The sequence below is a fragment of the Moschus berezovskii genome, chromosome 21 (assembly GCF_049115385.1).
Source record: "Moschus berezovskii isolate FMDL1 chromosome 21, NW_MosBer_1.0, whole genome shotgun sequence".
Lineage (NCBI taxonomy): Eukaryota > Metazoa > Chordata > Mammalia > Artiodactyla > Moschidae > Moschus > Moschus berezovskii.
Genome location: NC_142480.1, coordinates 66,682,882 through 66,704,878, shown reverse-complemented (window position 1 = coordinate 66,704,878; position 21,997 = coordinate 66,682,882).

The following is a 21,997-nucleotide window of genomic DNA, read 5'->3' as shown; positions in this document are numbered from 1 at the left end:
AACTCAATCTATGAGGCCACCATCAGCCTAATCCCAAAACCTGGTAAAGATCACACAAAAAAAGAAAACTACAGGCCAATATCACTGATGAACATAGATGCAAAAATCCTTAACAAAATTCTAGCAATCAGAATCCAACAACACATTAAGAAGATCATACATCAGGACCAAGTGGGCTTTATCGAAGGAATGCAAGGATTCATCGATATCCGCAAATCAATCAACGTAATACACCACATTCAGTTCAGTTCAGTTCAGTTGCTCAGTTGTGTCCAACTCTTTGCGACCCCATGAATCACAGGACGCCAGGCCTCCCTGTTCATCACCAACTCCCGGAGTTCACTCAAACTCATGTCCATCGAGTCGGTGATGCCATCCAGCCATCTCATTCTCTATCGTCCCCATCTCCTCCCACCCCCAATCCTTCCTAGCATCAGACTCTTTTCCAGTGAGTCAACTCGACACATGAGGTGGCCAAAGGATTGGAGTTTCAGCTTTAGCATCAGTCCTTCCAATGACAAACTAAAAAATAAAAATTATATGATTATCTCAATAGATACAGAGAAAGCCTTTGATAAAAATCAGCATCCATTTATGATAAAAACCCTCCAGAAAGTGGGAACAGAAAGGACATATCTCAACATAATAAAAGCTATATATGACAAACCCACAGCAAACATTATCCTCAATGGTGAAAAACAGAAAGCATTTCCCCTAAAGTCAGGAACAAGACAAGGGTGCCCACTCTCACCACTACTATTCAACATAGTTCTGGAAGTTTTGGCCACAGCAATCAGAGCAGAAAAAGACATAAAAGGAATACAAATTGGAAAAGAAGTAAAACTTTCACTATTCGCTGATGACATGATCCTCTACACAGAAAACCCTAAAGACTCTATCAGAAAACTACTAGAGCTAATCAATGAATACAGTAAAGTTGCAGGATATAAAATCAACACACAGAAATCCCTTGCATTCCTATACACTAATAATGAGAAAATAGAAAGAGAAATTAAGGAAACTATTCCATTCACTGTTGCAACAAAAAGAATGAAATACTTAGGAATATATCTACCTAAAGAAACAAAAGACTTGTACATAGAAAACTATAAAACACTAGTGAAAGTAATCAAAGAGGACTCTAATAGATGGAGAAATATACTGGGTTTGTGGATTGGAAGAATAAATATTGCAAAAATGAGTATACTACCCAAAGTAATTTATACATTCAATGCAATCCCTATTAAGCTACCAACGATATTTTTCACAGAACTAGAACAAATAATCTCACAATTTGTATGGAAATACAAAAAAACCTTGAATAGCCAAAGCAATCTTGAGGAAGAAAAAATGGAACTGGGGGAATTAACCTGCCGGACTCAGGCTCTACTACAAAGCCACAGTCATCAAGACAGTATGGTACTGGCATAAAGACAGAAATATAGATCAATGGAACAAAATAGAAAGCCCAGAGATAAATCCACGCACCTATGGACACCTTATCTTTGACAAAGGAGGCAAGAATATAAAATGGAGAAAAGACAGTCTCTTTAACAAGTGGTGCTGGGAAAACTGGTCAGCCACTTGTAAAAGAATGAAACTAGAACACTTCCTAACACCATACACCAAAATAAACTCAAAATGGATTAAAGATCTAAATGTAAGACCAGAAACTATAAAACTCCTAGAGGAGAACGTAGGCAAAACACTCTCCGACATAAATCACAGCAGGATCCTCCAAGACCCACCTCCCAGAATATTGGAAATAAAAGCAAAAATAAACAAATGGGACCTAATTAAAATCAAAAGCTTCTGCACAGCAAAGGAAACTCTAAGCAAGGTGAAAAGACAGCCTTCAGAATGGGAGAAAATAATAGCAAATGAAGCAACTGATAAAGGATTAATCTCCAAATTATACAAGCAGCTCCTGCAGCTTAATTCCAGAAAACTAAGTGACCCAATCAAAAAATGGGCCAAAGAACTAAACAGACATTTCTCCAAAGAAGACATAAAGATGGCTAACAGAAACATGAAAAAATACTCAACATCCCTCATAATCAGAGAAATGCAAATCAAAACCACAATGAGATACCATTTCACACCAGCCAGAATGGCTGCTATCCAAAAGTTTACATGCAATAAATGCTGGAGAGGGTGTGGAGAGAAGGGGACCCTCTTACACTGTTGGTGGGAATGCAAACTAGTACTGCCACTATGGAGAACAGCGTGGAGATTCCTCAAAAAACTGGAAATAGAACTGCCAACAATCCAACAATTGCACTCCTGGGTATACACACTGAGGAAACCAGAATTGAAAGAGACACATGTACTCCAATGTTCATTACAGCACTGTTTATAATAGCGAGGACATGGAAGCAATCTAGATGTCCATCTGCAGACGAATGGATAAGGAAGCTTTGGTACATATACACAATGGAGTATTACTCAGACATTAAAAAGAATGCATTTGAACCAGTTCTAATGAGGTGGATAAAACTGGAGCCTATTATACAGAGTGAAGTAAGCCAGAAAGAAAAACACCAATACAATATACTAACGCATATATATGGAATTTAGAAAGATGGAAAGGATAACCCTGTATACAAGACAGCAAAAGAGACACAGATGTATAGAACAGTCTTTGGGACTCTGTGGGAGAGGGTGAGAGTGGGATGGTTTGGGAGAATGGCACTGAAACATGTATATTATCACGTGTGAAACGAATCGCCAGTTTAGGGTCGATGCATGTTACAGGATCCTCGGGGCTGGTATGCGGGGATGACCCAGAGGGAGGATAAGGGGAGGAGGGAGGTAGGAGGGGGGTTCGGGACGGGGAACTCATGTACACCCGGGGCGGATTCATGCCAATGTACGGCAAAACCAACCAATATAATATTGTAAAATAATTAGCCTCCAATTCCAAAAAAAAAAAAAAGGAAAGATACCCCCATTTGAATGCAGAGTTCCAATGAATAGCAAGGAGAGATAAGAAAGCCTTTCTCAGTGATCAATGCAAAGAAATAGAGGAAAACAATAGAATGGGAAAGACTAGAGATCCCTTCAAGAAAATTAGAGACACCAAATGAACATTTCATGCAAAGATGGGCTCAAAAAAGGACAGAAATTGTATGGACCTAAAAGAACCAGAAGATGTTAAGAAGAGGTGGCAAGAATACACAGAAGAACTGTACAAAAAAGATCTTCACAATCAAGATAATCATGATGGTGTGATCACTCACCTAGAGCCAGACATCCTGGAATGTGAAGTCAAGTGGGCCTTAGGAAGCATCACTACAAACAAAGCTAGTGGAGGTGATGGAATTCCAGTTGAGCTATTTCAAATCCTGAAAGATGATGCTGTGAAAGTGCTGCACTCAATATGCCAGCACATTTGGAAAACTCAGCAGTGGCCACAGGACTGGAAAAGGTCAGTTTTCATTCCAATCTCAAAGAAAGGCAATGCCAAGGAATGCTCACACTGCCATACAAATGTACTCATCTCACACGCTAGCAAAATAATGCTCAAAATTCTCCAAGCCAGTCTTACACAGTACATGAATTGTGAAATTTCAAATGTTCAAACTGGATTTGGAAAAGGCAGAGGAACCAGAGATCAAACTGTCAACATCCGCTGGATCATGGAAAAAGGAAGAGAGTTCCGGGAAAACTGCTTATTGACTATGCCAAAGCCTTTGCATGGATCACAACAAACTGTGAATTTTGTCACAACAAAATTCTTCAAGAAAAATACCAAACCACCTGACCTGCCTCCTGGGAAATCTGTATGCAGGTCAAGAAGCAACAGTTAGAACTGGACATGAAACAACAGATTGGTTCCAAATTGGACAAGGAGTACCTCAAGGCTGTATATTGTCACCCTGCTTATTTAACTTATATGCAGAGTACATTATGAGAAACACTGGGCTGGATGAAGCACAAGCTGGAACCAAGATTTCTGGGAGAAATATCAATAACCTCAGATATGCAGATGACACAACCCTTACGGCAGAAAATGAAAAAGAACTAAAGAGCCTCCTGATGAAAATGAGAGAAAAGTGAAAAATTTGGCTAAAATGCAACATTCAATCAACTACGATCTTGGTATCAGGTTCCATTCAGTTCAGTTCAGTTCAGTCGCTCAGTCATGTCCGACTCTCCACGACCCCATGAATCACAGCACGCCAGGCCTCCCTGTCCATCACCAACTCCCGGAGTTCACTCAAACTCATGTCCACAGAGTCGGTGATGCCATCCAGCCATCTCATTCTCCGTCGTCCCCTTCTCCTCCCGCCCCCAACCTTTCCCAGCATCAGAGTCTTTTCCAGTGAGTCAACTCGTCGCATGAGGTGGCCAAAGTATTGCAGTTTCAGCTTTAGCATCAGTCCTTCCAATGAACACCCAGGATTGATCTCCTTTAGAATGGACTGGTTCGATCTCCTTGCAGTACAAGGGACTCTCAAGAGTCTTCTCCATTACTCATGCCAAATAGAAGGGGAAACAATGGAAACAGTGAGAGACTTTATTTTGGGCTCCAGAATCACCGCAGATGGTGACTGCAGCCATGAAATTAAAAAATGCTTGCTCTGTGGAAGAAAAGTTATGACCAACCTAGACACCATATTAAAAAGCAAAGACATTACTTTGCCAGCAAAGTTCCGTCTAATCCAAGCTTTGGTTTTTCCAGTAGTTATGTATGGATGTAAAAGTTGGACTATAAAGAAAGCTGAGCATGGAAGAATTGATACTTTTAAACTGTGGTGTTGGAGAAGACTCTTGAGAGTCTCTTTGTCTGCAAGGAGATCCAAGCAGTCAATCCTAAATGAAATCAGTTCTGAATTTTCATTGAAAGGACTGATGCTGAAGTTGAAACTCCGTACTTTGTCTACCTAATGTGAAGAGCTGACTTATTGGAAAAGACCCTGTTGATGGGCAAGATTGAAGTCAGGAGGAGAAGGCAACAACAGAGGATGAGGTGGTTGGATGGCATCACTAATTGGATGGACGTGAGTTTGGGCAAGCTCCGGGAGTTGGTGATGGACAGGGAAGCCTGGCGTCCTGCAGTCCATGGGGTAGCAAAGAGTCAGACATGACTGAGCAACTGAACTGAACTGAAGGACCATAAAATGTAGCCCAGAATAATCCTAGCAAAGAAGGTTTGCTAAACCTTGGTAATTAGGTTGGATGTTCTCTAGTTCATTTTCTGTCCTAGTGAATCTGAAGTGGATTTGAACAGTACACAATTAGGCAAAGTACACTTAAAATAAATAAAAAATATTCCTACTGGAAAAACATTAAATTTGAGGTTAGTAGAAGGAATCTAGGAAGGAGATAGCCATGAAGAGCCTTCCTGGGGTCACCCTCGTGAAGGATCATAAGAATATGCATATATCCTGTGATGTACCCACTGAGGACAATCAAATCAAATATGATCAGACTTCAAAAAATTTTCTTCAAGCCACCCGTACATCCCTCAATAAAAGTCTTTGACTCTTAAAAACTCTGGGGCTGAGGAAGGGAAGGTTAAAACAACCTGTGACCAAAATGGTATAAATATAAGCTGCTTGGACCTGGGGCAGCTCACAGGAAGCCAAGCTTAGCAATAAGATTCCATGCATCCCTGGTGATTAGGAGACTGTGCACATGTTCAAGGATGCACTCTCTCAGGAGCAACTCAGAACCTCTAGTCTCTGGAGGAATATGAGAGCAGGGAGGACTTGAGACTGTAGCTTCCCCAAATAGTAGAAGGTGAAAGTGTCCCCAGTTAAGAAGGCTTAAGTACAGCTTTGACTAAATGATAGTTAATGTACTCTCAGCATGTGAACTCTAAAAAGCCAAGTTCAGATTAAAAATAAGGGGGGAAGCCTGAGCAAAGACACCAGAGACTGCATACTGTAGGCAAAGCGGACTTCAAAATATTGGCTCCCCAAAATCGATAGACAAAGTGATCCTAAACTACAAACCTCAGAAAGGGTGGGATATGCATCGTTATCCAGAGTTGCTATGATATTTTACACACAATTTCCGGTTTTCAATAAAAAATTACAATGAGACTTGTAAAGAAATAGGAAATTGTGAGCGACACATAAAAAATAAAACAAGCCCTCTAATCTGCTTTTGAGGAGGCCAGGATTTTGGATTTAACAGATGAAGATTTAAAAACAGCTATTATAAAACTCTCAAGGAACTAAAGAGAACTATGTTTACAAAAAGGTTATGAAAACAATAACTGAACAATAAAGAATGCCGGTAAAGAAATAGCAGTTATAAAGGTGCATGCGTGCTCAACCGCTCAGTCATGTCTCTGACTCTCTGTGACCTCATGAACTGTACCCATCAGGCTTCCCTGTCCAAGGAATTTTCTAGGCAAGAATACTGGAGTGATTTGACATTTTCTACTCTAAGGGATCTTCCCAACCCAGGCATATAACCCACATCACTGTACCACCTGGGAAGCTCTATTATAAAAGTAATCAAATATAAATTCTGGAGTTGAACAGTAGGATAGAAGTTTAAAATTTTCTAGAGGGTATCAATAGTAGGTTTGAGGAGTTGACAGAAGACAGTACTGCTGGTCTTGCAGAAATGTAAAGGATTATAAGGGAATACCATAAACAGTTGTATGCTGACATATTACATAGCAAAGATAAATGGAAAACAGTTACCACTCAGCTCCAGCCTATGTCACTGCAGGATTCTGGGCAAATAGCATCAGATACTTTGCATTGGCAGTGCTCAGCCTATGAGGTGGGAACACTAGGAAAGGTGGGTCCGACTTGGCTTATTAAACAACACAGAAAAAATTACACTTTGAAAATGTGGGTGATTTTGTGAATTACAGAAGGCTATAATTTTTATTTTAATTTGATTTGACTAAAATCAAGTTTCTTTTCAGTTATGAGTGTTGTTGTATTAAGGAGATAAGATCCAATCAGAGAAGCTTACCATTTTACTTGTTAGTCCAAGATAGAGCAGAAAGTGAGATCAATTACTAGTGAAGCACTGAAAGCTATAAACAAGGAGAAGAAAAGGTTACAAGATGACGAAACCCTTGGGATTCAAAGAGATGAAATATTCTGTAATTAATAGTACAACCAGATTCACTTTACGCAAAACAATTGGAAATTGTTCTAGTATGAATTTGGGACTTCCCAGCTAGTTCGGTGAGTAAGGAAACCACCTGCAATGTAGGAGACAAAGGAGACTGGAGTTCAATCCCTGGGTCAGGAAGATCCCCTGGAGGAGGGCAAGGCAACCCACTCCCGTATCCTTGCTTGGAGAATTCCACGGACAGAGGAGCCTGGTGGGCTACAGTCTGTTAGGGTTGCGAAGAGTCAGACACGACTGAAGAGACTGAGCATGTACATGCACACTAGTATGAAGCTAAGTTGAATATAAATTTTCACATTAATTTCCCCACTAGCTATTATTTTTTTCCAGCGTGATACAACTATGTGCTACGAGGAAATGTTTAGTGAGCTCAGCCTGAGTACAGCTCACACTGTGTTTGTCCAAGAAAAATTGTGTGCATGTGCGTGCTCAGTCGCTCAGTTAGTGTCCTGCTCTTTGTGACCCATGGACTCTTTCCCTCCGGGATCATCTGTCCATTGGATTTTCCAGGCAAGAATACTTGTGTGGATTACCATTTCTTACTCCAGGGGATCTTCTTGACTCAGGGATTGAACCCACATCTCCTGCATCTCATCTTCTGCATTGGCATGCATATACTTGACCGTTCGGCCACCTGGGAAGCCCCATTTTAATTTAATTCTATTGCCAAACTTCTTGACTGGAAGTTCAGGAAGTGTGGACAACATTTTAGTTTTAAATTAGATTGTGAAAAGTTCAGCTAACTGGACATGAAGGGTCTAACCTCTTTAGAAATCTAAACTGTGTGAATTATAAAACAGAAAAACTTAGAATGATAGTCATGCTAAAATCACTTTCTAAATGAAACTCTAAATTTGTCTTCCTAATAATTTGCATCAAACGAAGAGCTGTTTCTTCAATTGATATGTTACAAACTTCTTATACACTGAGCTTTTGTTATAAATGTTTGATACTAGGGGAAAAAACGGAAAGAAAATCGCTATGGGGAGAACATGCATAATCTTATTTTTTCCTTCCTTTTATGAGATTTGGATTTCTACAATTATCCTAAAGAATAAATTTTTAAAATTTAGGGTGGAGAGCTAAACAAAATCACCTTTTAAAGCAATAAAGTAAAATCATATCTAATTCAATAAAATTAGAATATTGAAAGATGAAAACTGAAGATCTGTCCTTTGTTACCTTTCATGATATTTCGGTGACTGGCTTTTTAAATCCAGCAATCAACATACTAATTAAAACTACATTTCTGTGAATGTCAAAACAGTCATCTGCATTTCCAATGTTATAATTGTTATAATGTTGTAATTGTGTGAAATTAAAAGAAAGGAGAGTTTGTACATCTATGAGATCATGGATGCATAATAAAATTATCTCAAGGACTACATAGTCAAGAAAAAGATTTGCAATCCAGTGTATGTGGGTCAGCTGGAAGGTGCCCCCCCATCTGCAGATACAGGTGTTCCTCAGAGTCTGTGGAGGACTAGTCCCAGGACAGACCCCCACCTCCACTCCTGGGGATTCCTAAGTCCACCTGTACTAACGTTCCTCATGCACATGGGTGGCATGGTGCAGTCTGCCCTGCTGCTGCTGCTAAGTCGCTTCAGTCATGTCCGACTCTGTGCAACCCCATAGACGGCAGCCCACCAGGCTCTGCCATCCCTGGGATTCTCCAGACAAGAACACTGGAGTGGGTTGCCATGCCCTGCACACGTGCAAATTCAACCAACAGTCAGCGGAAGTGCAGGGCCCACTTTCCATCTGCACCTCCTGGACCTGAAAGTACTGGGTGACCCACACAGCAGCAGAGAACTTAAATCAGAAACAAGGGAGCACTGAGCTAGAGTGAAGCTTCTCAAAGAATGGCCTGTTACACCTTCCCCAGAGAGTCCTATGCAGAGGCTGGCAGGGTTGGCCCTGGAATTTGCAAGTCTAACAGGCACCAGATGGTGCCTGGTGGAGGCAGGTTGCCACAGGGTTTCTATGGCTCTTGTGGCAACCTTGAAAGGCAGAGGTGCATTTGTCTCCTGGCCAGGCTAATAAGATGAAGTAGGTTTCTTTGGGCCTTTTGTAAAATGGAGATTTCTGAAGTTCAAAGTTGCTTGGCTGTGACACAGATGCTCGGCAGATGCAGTAAGTTCCTGGGCAGCTGGGCAGGCCAGTGTCACTCCTCCAGACTCAGGGGAACTGGTGGACACATGTGTGTGTATATATATATCTTTATTCTTTATATATATATATATGCATGTATGTATTGCTGATCCTGCCCACAGCTCCAGTTGTCTTGCTGTTCACACTGTTTGCCTGATAGCTCAGTTGGTAAAGAATCCGCCTGCAATGCAGGAGACCCTGGTTCAATTCCTGGGTTGGGAAGATCCCCTGGAGAAGGGAAAGGCTACCAACTCCAGTAGTCTTGGGTTTCCCCTGTAGCTCAGCTGGTAAAGAATCCACCTGCAATGTGGGAGACCTGGGTGAGATCCCTGGGTTGGGAAGATCCCTTGGAGAAGGGAAAGACTACCCACTCATGGGCTGTATAGTCCATGGGGTTGCAAAGAGTCGGACATGACTGAGCGACTTTCGCTTTCACTTTCACACTGTTTGCACTGTTCGTAAGGAGACTCCAGGAACTGTAGGAACTGCAGACATGTTTATTCTCGTCTGGCAACAGCCATAGCATAACCTAACAGAACACAACCTCTCTCCTGGCTGGCACAACAGCCACAGCAGTATTCTCTCCTGGCTGATGCATCAGCTGCAACAGTAGACACTCTATATTCCCTCCTCTCACAGCTGACCCAAAGGCCACAGCCATGACACAGCAGTGATTCCTGTTGCTTTACGGGTGGAGCTCACGCATTTGAACCACGGAAAACCCATGACCAGGTAAGTACCTCATGACATGTTTGTGCAGTGCTATAAGTGATCTCAGCTGTTACATAGTCATTATTTACAAAACGTGGGGTGAGAGAGCTGAGCACTCCATCTTGGCTAACTTGCTCTCCCCACACTCCACCCATTCAGGGTCTCTCGCCTCATGTTCTATGCAGTACATCTTCTGTGATATTTCCTCAGTGACACTGACCCTTGGATTTGCATCGTGTAACAGCAATAGCTATAATAACAAGCAGTTACATCCCTAATACAGAGCAGAAACCAATGCTAGGTATCACCTGGAATGCATGTTGCAGCCCTTGCCCTCACAGGGCTAGAGGAGCCACCTGCTGCATGTGGAGTGCCTTTATCTTCCAAGGCCAAGTCCAGTCCACTGTCTGTCCTTGTGAAATTGCAGGAAAGCCTCCACAGGGGCAACTCCACTCCGGCGGAGTTTTATTCAGTTCAGTTCAGTCACTCAGTCGTGTCCGACTCTCTGCGACCCCATGAATCACAGCATGCCAGGCCTCCCTGTCCATCACCAACTCCTGGAGTGAGTTTTATTAAGGACCCGCAAAAGCCCCCACAGGCGCCTGGACCACCTCTTCAAGGAAGGGATCTTTCACAGTGTTCATAGTCCACCCGCATGACTATACTTCTAAATCTGAGAACACAGCCTTTACAGTACGCTGTCTAAACCTACATCATAAGACACAGTCTTTATTGTATACCTTCACACAAATCAGCCTACATTTGCATCCTTGTAACAAAGGTCCGTCTAGTCAAGGCTATGGTTTTTCCCGTGGTCATGTATGGATGTGAGAGTTGGACTGTGAAGAAAACTGATCGCCGAAGAATTGATGCTTTTGAACTGTGGTGCTGGAGAAGACTCTTGAGAGTCCCTTGGACTGCAAGGAGATCCAACCAGTCCATTCTAAAGGAGATCAATCCTGGGTGTTCATTGGAAGGACTTACGCTAAAGCTGAAACTGCAATACTTTGGCCACCTCATGCGACAAGTTGACTCACTAGAAAAGACTCTGATGCTGGGAAAGATTGGGGGCGGGAGGAGAAGTGGACAACAGAGAATGAGATGGCTGGATGGCATCACCGACTCTGTGGACATGAGTTTGAGTGTACTCCGGGAGTTGGTGATGGACAGGGAGGCCTGGCATGCTGTGATTCATGGGGTCGCGGAGAGTCAGACACGACTGAGCGACTGAACTGAACTGAACCCAGGTGGGCGGAGAAGGCAATGACAAGCCACTCCAGTACTCTTGCCTAGAAAATCCCATGGACGGAGGAGCCTGGTAGGCTGCAGTCCATGGGGTCGCTACTAGTCAGACATGACTGAGAGACTTCACTTTCCCTTTTCACTTTCACACACTGGAGAAGGAAATGGCAACCCACTCCAGTGTTCTTGCCTGGAGAATCCCATGGACGTGGGAGCCTGATGGGCTGCCGTCTATGATGTCACACAGAGTCTGACACGACTGAAGTGACTTAGCAGCAGCAGTAGCAGCAACCCAGGTGGGACCCCTGCCAGTGTGGGCCCCCTTCGGGCTCTTCATATTTTCAAAACAGTGTCTCACATGCCCTCCTCTACTTTTCTCAGTAAGGACCTGTAAACCCCAACAGGTCCCAGGCCCACCACTGTGCCAGTCGCAAAAGCCAAGCTGCCAAGTTTCCCCATACTTTTGCCAAAACTGCTTACATGAGTCAACCAACTCCACCTGAGGATATGGTCAATATGTCGTGAACTCAGTCACACTGGGGGCCCCTTGCGGATGCACCCCTGGGTCACAGGCTGCTCATGCTTCTCTTTCTGCTGTGCAACAGGCCTCAACTGCCAAGAGGGGACCTGCAGTCTTGTAACGTTCATCATCACCACCACTTACCGCCTCGCTGTCAGAGAGGCTGTGTTCTTTAGAGTCAAGGGGTCCTTGCTCCAACGCCAGTCTCCGTTGCTCTGGTTCTTCCGTGTGTCTCTGCACATTGTGCACTGGTGCGGCATTGCCTGGGGCACCATCCATATTCGCCTCCAGGGCAGTCAGGAAGACCCACCCCATGGTGCCAGCGCAGTCCATGCCACCTTGTTTGGCAAACAGGAACTCACTGCCTGTATGCCTTTTCAAAGCTATCTGGTGACCCATCCACCACCTCCCAGTCTTCCACCAGAGCCCACACCAAGAGGATCACAGCCACACAGTACCACATGCTATGTGGTGACCACTGGCTTCCTCCATCCAGTGGAGCTTCAGGCTCCCCTCACTGCCAGATATCCTGCAGACTACACCAGTTGTATTGCTGATCCTATCCACTGCACTAATTGTCTTTCTGTTCACACTGTTCGCTCTGTTCATTGAACCCAGGATGGGCAAGGTGCCAGCTTAAAGGCTGGAAGGAGACTCAAGGAGCAGTAGGAACTGCAAACACATTTATTCTTTTCTGGCAACAACCATAGCTTAACCTAACACAACACACCCTCTTTCCTGGCTGACGCAGCAGCCACAACAGTGGACACTGTATTTTCTGCTCTCCTGACTGACCCAGTGGACATAGCCATGACACAGCAGTAACTCCCACCACTTTTTGGGTGGAGCTCACATATCCATACACACATAAAACCCGTGACCAAGTGAGTACCGCCTGACATGCATGCGCAGTGCTGCAAGTGAACTCAGCTGGGGCATAACCGTTATTTACAAAACCTGGGGTGAGAGAGTCTGAGCCCGCCATTTTGACTAATTTGCTCTCTCCCCACAATATATTTTCCCCAAATCCTTACTGCCTTGAGGTAAGATTATTCCCTTAACCGTAACATAGGGGTACTCATTCAGACGTTCCACAAGACATGACAGAATCCTTCCTACTAGTCTTAGTGACACATCAAGAATTACAAAGGACATTTCCCTTTCCTATTTAGACTGGCCTATGTCCACCTGTTCTCTGTTTTCTAACTACATTTCAACAAATAAATTCATTAATTCACTAATTCGATTTAGACCAGCATTCTCTCGGCTCTTGAATATAGGTCACTTTAGTGAAAAAGCTATCCCTCATCCATTAGTGGAGCTAAAAATGCTGCTGTCCTATAACTATTTTAAGGATTTGGGTACCAGGCACAGCACCCAGCTTAAAAAAGAATCTCCAGTGATGATTTTCATTGTTTTTCACCTCTTTGCAATGGAATGGGGCGTTGCATCTGAGGCCCAGAAGTGCTTCTCTGCTGTATTGGAATATGAGACTAAAGCAGTAGTCACAAGAAACTGTTCCTCAAACCTTACTCTGGATCTACTGTGGCTTATAAAGCAATGGGAGGCAGAAAGTGGTGGGAAAAGATCCTGGAGAGACTGTGTCTGATAGCATTTGCTTTTTGACTCTTTTCACATTGGGAGTGTTACCAGGAAAGGAGAGAGACTGCCCAGGTCAGTGCTGACAAGAGTCCCTTTGTCCCTCCCAGGTTTCCAGACCTTGTGGTCTTAGGAAGCAGGTCTCTGCCTCTTCCCCACTTGGATGCGGTGGTAGTGGTGTAGTCGCTAAGTCATATCTGACTCCTGCAACCTCATGGACTGTAGCCCACCAGGCCCCACTTGGATGATTGCGCTTTATTTAGGGTGTATAGAAAAGACCCTGATGATGGGAAAGATTGAAAGTGGGAGGAGAAGGGGACGACAGAGGATGAGGTGGTTGGATGGCATCACCGACTCAATGGACATGAGTTTGGGCAAGCTCCAGGAGATGGTGAAGGACAGGAAAGCCTGACGTGCTGAAGTCTATGGGGTCACAAAGAGTCAGACACAACTGAGCCACTCAACAACAGCAACACAGCACAGGGGATGGGAAAACTTTGATCAGCAAGCAAGGAAGTTTTCTGTGACCCCGGGAACCCAGAGAGTCCCCTTTTGTTGTTGAACAATTCTGATCTGTGGTGTTGTTCTTTAACTCCGCAGTTGTTAATCTATTCTCACCTGTGTCACACTGAAAGCTGGAAGGCTTGATGTTCCCATCGGAAACTTCTGGCACTGTGTGTGGTGTGCCTGCGAAATGGCAGCCCTTTAGGTATAGCTTCTACAGAAAAATCATGCCAGGAGGCCTCTGCTTCCCAAGATGTCAACAGCATGACTTAGAGAGGCCACAGAGCCAGCTGGAGATCAGCTCATGAGAATGCACTTTCCTCCCCCAGGTGGCACCTGAACCATTCCTGGAGGCAGATGTGTTTGCACACTTGGGGCCACTGCCTCTCATGGTCGTCTGTTCTCTGGGGAACCACCCTATTCCAAAAAGGAGCCACGTCCCACCAGACCTGGGCCATTGACTGACAGGGGTGCAAAACCAGCCCCTTCTCTGGCAGGTCCTTCACACCATTCCTGCTAGGATAGGACAGAAACCAGTCTGCACTGGAACTCCTCTTCACCTGAAAACATTCCCAATAAATCAGCTAAACCTGAACCCCTGATTCTGGCTCTCCTTATAGGGGCAACCAGCCTTAGACAAGATCAAGAAAATCTTTAAAGGAATATAATATGGATATGTTACTCATAACACATTTTTGTTCCATTTTACTTTGTGGTCCTTTTATTTACTAACTTCTTTATTGAAATATTGTTGATAAACAATATTGTGTAAGTTACAGGTGTACAATATTGTGATTCACAATTTTTGAGTGTATACTCCATTTACACTCAACTATAAAATATTGGTTGTATTCCCCATGTTGTACAATATCTTTGTAGCTTATTTTATACATAATATTTTATACCGCTTAATCTCCTACCCCTATGTTGCCCTTTCCCTTCCCTCTCCCTATTGGTAACCCCAGGTATGTTCTCTCTGAGTCTGCTCCTTTTATGTAGTATTCACTAGTTTTTTCTGTTTTTTAGATTCCACACATAAGTGATGTCATACAGTACCTGTCTTTCTCTGACTTATTTCAGTTAACATGCTACCCTACATGTCCATCCATGTTGCTGCAAATGGCAAAATTCCATTCTTTTTATAGCTGAGTAGAAGAAAGCTGATCACCGAAGAATTGATGCTTTTGAACTGTGGTGTTGGAGAAGACTCTTGAGAGTCCCTTGGACTGCAAGGAGATCCAACCAGTCCATTCTAAAGGAGATCAATCCTGGGTGTTCATTGGAAGGACTGATGCTAAAGCTGAAACTGCAATATTTTGGCCACCTCATGCGACGAGTTGACTCACTGGAAAAGACTGATGCTGGGAAAGGTTGGGGGCAGGAGGAGAAGGGGACGACGGAGAATGAGATGGCTGGATGGCATCACCGACTCTGTGGACCTGAGTTTGAGTGAACTCCGGGAGTTGGTGATGGACAGGGAGGCCTGGCGTGCTGTGATTCATGGGGTCGCGGAGAGTCGGACACGACTGAGCGACTGAACTGAACTGAACTGAGCATCCCATTGTATTTAACTTATATGCAGAGTACACCATATGACGCGAGAGACGCCGGCCCCGGCGGCGCAGACGCGACGCGAGAGACGCCGGCCCCGGCGGCGCAGACGCGACGCGAGAGACGCCGGCCCCGGCGGCGCAGACGCGACGCGAGAGACGCCGGCCCCGGCGGCGCAGACGCGACGCGAGAGACGCCGGCCCCGGCGGCGCAGACGCGACGCGAGAGACGCCGGCCCCGGCGGCGCAGACGCGACGCGAGAGACGCCGGCCCCGGCGGCGCAGACGCGACGCGAGAGACGCCGGCCCCGGCGGCGCAGACGCGACGCGAGAGACGCCGGCCCCGGCGGCGCAGACGCGACGCGAGAGACGCCGGCCCCGGCGGCGCAGACGCGACGCGAGAGACGCCGGCCCCGGCGGCGCAGACGCGACGCGAGAGACGCCGGCCCCGGCGGCGCAGACGCGACGCGAGAGACGCCGGCCCCGGCGGCGCAGACGCGACGCGAGAGACGCCGGCCCCGGCGCAACGAACCACACAAAGAGGTGCGGCCGTGAGGAGCTACCCCACGTCTGAGGCCAGGGCCGGCGGCCGAGAGGAGCTACCCCACGTCCAACAGGCGGTGGCTGCGCGGGCGCAGGAGGGCCGAGAGGAGCTACTCCGCGTTCAAGGTCAGGAGGGGTGGCCTTGAGGAGATACCCCTCGTCCAAGGTAAGGTACAGCGGCTGCACTTTGCTGGAGCGGCTGTGAAGAGATTTTCCACGACCAAGGTAAGAGAAACCCAAATAAGACGGTAGGTATTGCTAGGGGGCACCAGAGGGCAGACAAACTGAAATCATAATCAAAGGAAACTAGCTGATCTGATCACATGGACCACAGCCGAATGTGGTCCCCTGGAGAAGGGAATGGCAAACCACTTCAGTATACTTGCCTTGAGAACCCCATGAACAGTAACAAAGGGCAAAATGATAGGATACTGAATGAGGAATTCCCCAGGTCGGTAGGTGCCCAGTATGCTACTGGAGCTCAGTGGAGAAATAACTCTAGAAGGAATAAAGGGATGGAGCAAAAGCAAAACCAATACCCAGTTGTGGATGTGACCAATGATGGAAACAAGGTCCGGTGCTGTAAAGAGCAATATTGCATAGGAACCTGGAATGTTAGGTCCATGAATCAAGGCAAATTGGATGTGGTCAAACAGGAGATGGCAAGAGTGAACGTCGACATTCTAGGAATCAGTGAATTAAAATGGACTGGAATGGGTGAATTTAACTCGGATGACGATTATATCTACTACTGTGGGCAGGAATCCCTTAGAAGAAATGGAGTAGCCATCATGGTCAACAAAAGAGTCCGAAATGCAGTACTTGGATGCAATCTTAAAAATGACAGGATGATTTCTGTTCGTTTCCAAGGCAAACCATTCAATATTACAGTAATCCAGGCCTATGCCCCAATCAGTACTGCTGAAGAAGCCGAAGTTAATCGGTTCTATGAAGACCTACAAGACCTTTTAGAACTAACACCCAAAAAAGATGTCCTTTTCATTCTAGGGGACTGGAATGCAAAAGTAGGAAGTCAAGAAACACCTGGAGTAACTGGCAAATTTGGCCTTGGAGAACGGAATGAAGCAGGGCAAAGGCTAATAGAGTTTTGTCAAGAGAATGCACTGGTCATAGCAAACACCCTCTTCCAACAACACAAGAGAAGACTCTACACATGGACATCACCAGATGGTCAACACCGAAATCAGATTGATTATATTCTTTGCAACCAAAGATGGAGAAGCTGTATACAGTTAGCGAAAACAAGACCAGGAGCTGACTGTGGCTCAGATCATGAACTCCTTATTGCGAAGTTCAGACTTAAATTGAAGAAAGTAGGGAAAACCACTAGACCATTCAGATATGACCTCAATCAAATCCCTTATGATTATGCAGTGGAAGTGAGAAATAGATTTAAGGGACTAGATCTGATTGATAGAGTGCCTGATGAACTCTGGACGGAGGTTCGTGACATTGTACAGGAGACAGGGACCAAGACCATCCCCATGGAAAAGAAATGCAAAAGAGCGAAATGGCTGTCTGAGGAGGCCTTACAAATAGCTGTAAAAAGAAGAGAGGCGAAAAGCAAAGGAGAAAAGGAAAGATATAAGCATCTGAATGCAGAGTTCCAAAGAATAGCAAGGAGAGATAAGAAAGCCTTCCTCAGTGATCAATGCAAAGAAATAGAGGAAAACAACAGAATAGGAAAAACAAGAGACCTCTTCAAGAAAATTAGAGATTCCAAGGGAACTTTTCATGCAAAGATGGGCTCGATAAAGGACAGAAATGGTATGGACCTAACAGAAGCAGAAGATATTAAGAAGAGGTGGCAGGAATACACAGAAGAACTGTACAAAAAAGATCTTCACGACCAAGATAGTCACGATAATGTGATCACTGACCTAGAGCCAGACATCTTGGAATGTGAAGTCAAGTGGGCCTTAGAAAGCATCACTACGAACAAAGCTAGTGGAGGTGATGGAATTCCAGTTGAGCTATTTCAAGTCTTGAAAGATGATGCTGTGAAAGTGCTGCACTCAATATGCCAGCAGATTTGGAAAACTCAGCAGTGGCCACAGGACTGGAAGAGGTCAGTCTTCATTCCAATCCCAAAGAAAGGCAATGCCAAAGAATGCTCAAACTACCGCACAATTGCACTCATCTCACACGCTAGTAAAGTCATGCTCAAAATTCTCCAAGCCAGGCTTCAGCAGTATGTAAACCGTGAACTCCCAGATGTTCAAGCAGGTTTTAGAAAAGGCAGAGGCACCAGAGATCAAATTGCCAACATCCGCTGGATCATGGAGAAAGCAAGAGAGTTCCAGAAAAACATCTATTTCTGCTTCATTGACTATGCCAAAGCCTTTGACTGTGTGGATCACAATAAACTGTGGAACATTCTGAAAGAGATGGGAATACCAGACCACCTGACCTGCCTCTTGAGAAACCTGTATGCAGGTCAGGAAGCAACAGTTAGAACCGGTCATGGAACAACAGACTGGTTCCAAATAGGAAAAGGTGTACGTCAAGGTTGTATATTGTCACCTTGCTTATTTAACTTATATGCATAGTACATCATGAGGAACGCTGGGCTGGAAGAAGCACAAGCTGGAATCAAGATTGCTGGGAGAAATATCAATAACCTTAGATATGCAGATGACACTACCCTTATGGCAGAAAGTGAAGAGGAACTCAAAAGCCTCTTGATGAAAGTGAAAGAGGAGAGTGAAAAGGTTGGCTTGAAGCTCAACATTCAGAAAACAAAGATCATGGCATCTGGTCCCATCACTTCATGGGAAATAGATGGAAAAACAATGGAAACAGTGTCAGACTTTGTTTTTTTGGGCTCCAAAATCACTGCAGATGCTGATTGCAGCCATGAAATTAAAAGACGCTTGCTCCTTGGCAGGAAAGTTATGACCAACCTTGATAGTATATTAAAAAGCAGAGACATTACTTTGCCGACCAAGGTCCGTCTAGTCAAGGCAATGGTTTTTCCCGTGGTCATGTATGGATGTGAGAGTTGGACTGTGAAGAAAGCTGATCGCCGAAGAATCGATGCTTTTGAACTGTGGTGTTGGAGAAGACTCTTGAGAGTCCCTTATACTGCAAGGAGATCCAACCAGTCCATTCTAAAGGAGATCAATCCTGGATGTTCATTGGAGGGACTGATGCTAAAGCTGAAACTCCAATACTTTGGCCACCTCATGAGACGAGTTGACTCACTGGAAAAGACTCTGATGCTGGGAAAGGTTGGGGGCGGGAGGAGAAGGGGACGACGGAGAATGAGATGGCTGGATGGCATCACCGACTCTGTGGACATGAGTTTGAGTGTACTCCGGGAGTTGGTGATGGACAGGGAGGCCTGGCGTGCTGTGATTCATGGGGTCGCGGAGAGTCGGACACGACTGAGCGACTGAACTGAACTGAACTGAACACCATATGAAATGCTAGGCTGGATGAAGAGCAAGCTGGAATCAAGATTGTAGGGAGAAATACCAATAGTCTCAGATATGCAGATGACACCACTGTTATGGCAGAAAGTGATGAGGAGCTAAAGAGCCTCTTGATGAAGGTGAAAAAGGAGATTGAAAAAGCTGGCTTAAAACTCAACATTCCGAAAACTCAGATCATGAAATCTGGTCCCATCACTTCACAGCAAATAGATGGGGAAACAATGGAAACAGTGACATACTTCATTTTCTTGGTTTCCAAAACCACTGCAGTTGGTGACTGCAGCCAAGAAATTAAAAGAAGCTTGCTCCTTGGAAGAAAAGCTATGACCAACCTATACAGCATATTAAAAAACAGAGATATCACTTTTCCCATAAAGGTCCATATCTTCAAAGTTATGGTTTTTTCACAAGTCATGTATGGATGTGAGAGTTGGACCATAAAGAAGGCTGAGCACCAACGGATTGATGCTTTTGAACAGTGTAATTGGAGAAGATTCTTGAGAGTCCCTTGGACTGCAAGGAGATCAAACCAGTCAATCCTAAAGGAAATCAATCTTAAATACTCATTGAAAGGACTGATGCTGAAACACCAATACTTTGGCCACCTGATGTGAAGAGCTGACTCATTAGAAAAGACCCTGATTCTGGGAAAGATTGAAGGCAGGAGGAGAAGGGGATGACAGAGGACAAGATAGTTGGATGGCATCACCAACTTAATGGACATGAGTTTGCAAAGAGTCGGATATGACTGAGTGACTGAACAAACAAAGTTTCCCACTATGCATACATACAACAGCTTCTTTATGAATCTTTCTGTTGACAGATATTTAGGTTGCTTCCATATCTTGACTTTTGTAAATAGTGCAGTTATGAATATTGGGATGCATGTATCTTTTCACGTTACCGTTTTCAGATATTTTATTTGTATTCAAGTGTGGAATTGCTGGGTGATATGCTAGTTCTATTATATTGCTAATTTTTTCAGAAACTTCCATACTGTTGTTAACAGTGACTGCACCAACTTTTAATTGGAGGATAATTGCTTTACAATATTGTGTTGCTTTCCGCATATATCAACATGAATCATACCTATGGTATACATACATCCCCGCCCTCTGGAACTTCCTTCCCATCTTTCTGGTCTAGGTTGTCACAGAGCACTGGGTTGAGCTCCCTGTGCCACACAACAAATTCCCACTTGCTATCTGTTTTACACACGGTAATGTCTGTTTCCACGCTATTCTCTCAATTCATCCCACCCTCTGCTTTTCCCACTGTGTCCACAAGTCTGTTCTCTATCTCTGTGTCTCAACTGTTGCCCTGCAAATCGGTTCATCAGTACCATCTTTCTATTCCACATGCATGCGTTAATATACATTTGTTGTTCTCTTCCTGATTTACTTCACTCTGTGTAGTAGGCTGTAGGTTCATTCACCTCATAGCACTGACTCAAATATGTTCCTTTTTTATAGCTGAGTAATGTTCCATTGTATATATATACCACAATTTCTGTACACATTCATCTGTCAATGGATATATAGACTGCTTCCATGAGATCTTTCTTTCATGTCAACTAATTCTGAAATTTAGGCAACTGTAAAATAAAGGTGATGATTTTCAACAGAGCTGCACCATTGTTTAAAATATTGTATTCCTAATCCTTAATACTCACTGGGGAACAGAAGTTAATATAGTTTTCTGTTAAATTAGAGCTGATAAAATGAATTTCTGTTTAAGAAAAATCATACACACTAGTTACATGCAAGATAAAATAGAATTTAGGTTCACAATGTAATTATAAGACAATACATTTTAAAAAATTGAATCCAGGAGAAAATTCTGCCTCAAGCTATTCACTGTTAGCAAAATCAGAAATTGTGCCTTTGAACTTTGTTTTCTGGTTTAAACATTTTCATTTTTGTCACTGAAGATCCAATGTTAATATTTGTCCTGAGAAAGAATTTAAGTAATTTACTCATTCTCCAGTTGCAAATAGCAGTGAGAAGAATCTGATATCAATCAGCCAGAAGCTCTTGAGTATGCAAAGCTGTTTGGGTATCCAGGCCTTGTCAGTGTGCACAATTGACCCCTTTCCCTTCACACAGCCAGGCCTAGAAAAGTGATCAGAAGGAGAAGAGAATAAATAAAGTGAAAACGCTCACATGCCACTGAGGGTGGCATTTGAGTGACAGACTCCCTACAGCACTTCCATCTTGCCATCTCTTCTTCTCCCAGAAAAGTGAAAGTGAAAGTCGCTCAGTTGTGTCCAACTCTTTGTGACCCCACAGACTATACAGTCTGTGTAATTCTCCAGGCCAGAATACTGGAGTGGGTAGCCTTTCCCTTCTCCAGGGGATCTTCCAAACCCAGGGATCAAACCCAGGTCTCCCGCATTGCAGGCAGATTGTTTACTAGCTGAGGCACAAGGGAAGCCCAAGAATACTGACATGGGTAGCCTATCCCTTCTCCAGGGGATCTTCCAGACCCAGGAATTGAACCAGGGTCTTCTGCATTGTAGGTGGATTCTTTACCAACCAACCGAGCTATCAGGGAATCCCTCTTCTCCCAGGGAGGTGGTTTTTTTCTACTCTTCTGTTCAAATCAGGTTTTAAAAA